Below are 5,000 nucleotides of genomic sequence, written 5' to 3'. Positions count from 1 at the left end.
AACCCTAACCCTAACCCTAACCCTAACCCTAACCCTAACCCTAACCCTAACCCTAACCCTAACCCTAACCCTAACCCTAACCCTAACCCTAACCCTAACCCTAACCCTAACCCTAACCCTAACCCTAACCCTAACCCTAACCCTAACCCTAACCCTAACCCTAACCCTAACCCTAACCCTAACCCTAACCCTAACCCTAACCCTAACCCTAACCCTAACCCTAACCCTAACCCTAACCCTAACCCTAACCCTAACCCTAACCCTAACCCTAACCCTAACCCTAACCCTAACCCTAACCCTAACCCTAACCCTAACCCTAACCCTAACCCTAACCCTAACCCTAACCCTAACCCTAACCCTAACCCTAACCCTAACCCTAACCCTAACCCTAACCCTAACCCTAACCCTAACCCTAACCCTAACCCTAACCCTAACCCTAACCCTAACCCTAACCCTAACCCTAACCCTAACCCTAACCCTAACCCTAACCCTAACCCTAACCCTAACCCTAACCCTAACCCTAACCCTAACCCTAACCCTAACCCTAACCCTAACCCTAACCCTAACCCTAACCCTAACCCTAACCCTAACCCTAACCCTAACCCTACCCTAACCCTAACCCTAACCCTAACCCTAACCCTAACCCTAACCCTAACCCTAACCCTAACCCTAACCCTAACCCTAACCCTAACCCTAACCCTAACCCTAACCCTAACCCTAACCCTAACCCTAACCCTAACCCTAACCCTAACCCTAACCCTAACCCTAACCCTAACCCTAACCCTAACCCTAACCCTAACCCTAACCCTAACCCTAACCCTAACCCTAACCCTAACCCTAACCCTAACCCTAACCTAACCCTAACCCTAACCCTAACCCTAACCCTAACCCTAACCCTAACCCTAACCCTAACCCTAACCCTAACCCTAACCCTAACCCTAACCCTAACCCTAACCCTAACCCTAACCCTAACCCTAACCCTAACCCTAACCCTAACCCTAACCCTAACCCTAACCCTAACCCTAACCCTAACCCTAACCCTAACCCTAACCCTAACCCTAACCCTAACCCTAACCCTAACCCTAACCCTAACCCTAACCCTAACCCTAACCCTAACCCTAACCCTAACCCTAACCCTAACCCTAACCCTAACCCTAACCCTAACCCTAACCCTAACCCTAACCCTAACCCTAACCCTAACCCTAACCCTAACCCTAACCCTAACCCTAACCCTAACCCTAACCCTAACCCTAACCCTAACCCTAACCCTAACCCTAACCCTAACCCTAACCCTAACCCTAACCCTAACCCTAACCCTAACCCTAACCCTAACCCTAACCCTAACCCTAACCCTAACCCTAACCCTAACCCTAACCCTAACCCTAACCCTAACCCTAACCCTAACCCTAACCCTAACCCTAACCCTAACCCTAACCCTAACCCTAACCCTAACCCTAACCCTAACCCTAACCCTAACCCTAACCCTAACCCTAACCCTAACCCTAACCCTAACCCTAACCCTAACCCTAACCCTAACCCTAACCCTAACCCTAACCCTAACCCTAACCCTAACCCTAACCCTAACCCTAACCCTAACCCTAACCCTAACCCTAACCCTAACCCTAACCCTAACCCTAACCCTAACCCTAACCCTAACCCTAACCCTAACCCTAACCCTAACCCTAACCCTAACCCTAACCCTAACCCTAACCCTAACCCTAACCCTAACCCTAACCCTAACCCTAACCCTAACCCTAACCCTAACCCTAACCCTAACCCTAACCCTAACCCTAACCCTAACCCTAACCCTAACCCTAACCCTAACCCTAACCCTAACCCTAACCCTAACCCTAACCCTAACCCTAACCCTAACCCTAACCCTAACCCTAACCCTAACCCTAACCCTAACCCTAACCCTAACCCTAACCCTAACCCTAACCCTAACCCTAACCCTAACCCTAACCCTAACCCTAACCCTAACCCTAACCCTAACCCTAACCCTAACCCTAACCCTAACCCTAACCCTAACCCTAACCCTAACCCTAACCCTAACCCTAACCCTAACCCTAACCCTAACCCTAACCCTAACCCTAACCCTAACCCTAACCCTAACCCTAACCCTAACCCTAACCCTAACCCTAACCCTAACCCTAACCCTAACCCTAACCCTAACCCTAACCCTAACCCTAACCCTAACCCTAACCCTAACCCTAACCCTAACCCTAACCCTAACCCTAACCCTAACCCTAACCCTAACCCTAACCCTAACCCTAACCCTAACCCTAACCCTAACCCTAACCCTAACCCTAACCCTAACCCTAACCCTAACCCTAACCCTAACCCTAACCCTAACCCTAACCCTAACCCTAACCCTAACCCTAACCCACCCTAACCCTAACCCTAACCCTAACCCTAACCCTAACCCTAACCCTAACCCTAACCCTAACCCTAACCCTAACCCTAACCCTAACCCTAACCCTAACCCTAACCCTAACCCTAACCCTAACCCTAACCCTAACCCTAACCCTAACCCTAACCCTAACCCTAACCCTAACCCTAACCCTAACCCTAACCCTAACCCTAACCCTAACCCTAACCCTAACCCTAACCCTAACCCTAACCCTAACCCTAACCCTAACCCTAACCCTAACCCTAACCCTAACCCTAACCCTAACCCTAACCCTAACCCTAACCCTAACCCTAACCCTAACCCTAACCCTAACCCTAACCCTAACCCTAACCCTAACCCTAACCCTAACCCTAACCCTAACCCTAACCCTAACCCTAACCCTAACCCTAACCCTAACCCTAACCCTAACCCTAACCCTAACCCTAACCCTAACCCTAACCCTAACCCTAACCCTAACCCTAACCCTAACCCTAACCCTAACCCTAACCCTAACCCTAACCCTAACCCTAACCCTAACCCTAACCCTAACCCTAACCCTAACCCTAACCCTAACCCTAACCCTAACCCTAACCCTAACCCTAACCCTAACCCTAACCCTAACCCTAACCCTAACCCTAACCCTAACCCTAACCCTAACCCTAACCCTAACCCTAACCCTAACCCTAACCCTAACCCTAACCCTAACCCTAACCCTAACCCTAACCCTAACCCTAACCCTAACCCTAACCCTAACCCTAACCCTAACCCTAACCCTAACCCTAACCCTAACCCTAACCCTAACCCTAACCCTAACCCTAACCCTAACCCTAACCCTAACCCTAACCCTAACCCTAACCCTAACCCTAACCCTAACCCTAACCCTAACCCTAACCCTAACCCTAACCCTAACCCTAACCCTAACCCTAACCCTAACCCTAACCCTAACCCTAACCCTAACCCTAACCCTAACCCTAACCCTAACCCTAACCCTAACCCTAACCCTAACCCTAACCCTAACCCTAACCCTAACCCTAACCCTAACCCTAACCCTAACCCTAACCCTAACCCTAACCCTAACCCTAACCCTAACCCTAACCCTAACCCTAACCCTAACCCTAACCCTAACCCTAACCCTAACCCTAACCCTAACCCTAACCCTAACCCTAACCCTAACCCTAACCCTAACCCTAACCCTAACCCTAACCCTAACCCTAACCCTAACCCTAACCCTAACCCTAACCCTAACCCTAACCCTAACCCTAACCCTAACCCTAACCCTAACCCTAACCCTAACCCTAACCCTAACCCTAACCCTAACCCTAACCCTAACCCTAACCCTAACCCTAACCCTAACCCTAACCCTAACCCTAACCCTAACCCTAACCCTAACCCTAACCCTAACCCTAACCCTAACCCTAACCCTAACCCTAACCCTAACCCTAACCCTAACCCTAACCCTAACCCTAACCCTAACCCTAACCCTAACCCTAACCCTAACCCTAACCCTAACCCTAACCCTAACCCTAACCCTAACCCTAACCCTAACCCTAACCCTAACCCTAACCCTAACCCTAACCCTAACCCTAACCCTAACCCTAACCCTAACCCTAACCCTAACCCTAACCCTAACCCTAACCCTAACCCTAACCCTAACCCTAACCCTAACCCTAACCCTAACCCTAACCCTAACCCTAACCCTAACCCTAACCCTAACCCTAACCCTAACCCTAACCCTAACCCTAACCCTAACCCTAACCCTAACCCTAACCCTAACCCTAACCCTAACCCTAACCCTAACCCTAACCCTAACCCTAACCCTAACCCTAACCCTAACCCTAACCCTAACCCTAACCCTAACCCTAACCCTAACCCTAACCCTAACCCTAACCCTAACCCTAACCCTAACCCTAACCCTAACCCTAACCCTAACCCTAACCTAACCCTAACCCTAACCCTAACCCTAACCCTAACCCTAACCCTAACCCTAACCCTAACCCTAACCCTAACCCTAACCCTAACCCTAACCCTAACCCTAACCCTAACCCTAACCCTAACCCTAACCCTAACCCTAACCCTAACCCTAACCCTAACCCTAACCCTAACCCTAACCCTAACCCTAACCCTAACCCTAACCCTAACCCTAACCCTAACCCTAACCCTAACCCTAACCCTAACCCTAACCCTAACCCTAACCCTAACCCTAACCCTAACCCTAACCCTAACCCTAACCCTAACCCTAACCCTAACCCTAACCCTAACCCTAACCCTAACCCTAACCCTAACCCTAACCCTAACCCTAACCCTAACCCTAACCCTAACCCTAACCCTAACCCTAACCCTAACCCTAACCCTAACCCTAACCCTAACCCTAACCCTAACCCTAACCCTAACCCTAACCCTAACCCTAACCCTAACCCTAACCCTAACCCTAACCCTAACCCTAACCCTAACCCTAACCCTAACCCTAACCCTAACCCTAACCCTAACCCTAACCCTAACCCTAACCCTAACCCTAACCCTAACCCTAACCCTAACCCTAACCCTAACCCTAACCCTAACCCTAACCCTAACCCTAACCCTAACCCTAACCCTAACCCTAACCCTAACCCTA

Source organism: Equus caballus, chromosome 19, assembly GCF_041296265.1.
Source record: "Equus caballus isolate H_3958 breed thoroughbred chromosome 19, TB-T2T, whole genome shotgun sequence".
Taxonomy (NCBI): Eukaryota; Metazoa; Chordata; class Mammalia; order Perissodactyla; family Equidae; genus Equus; species Equus caballus.
This window is presented reverse-complemented; position numbering follows the sequence as displayed.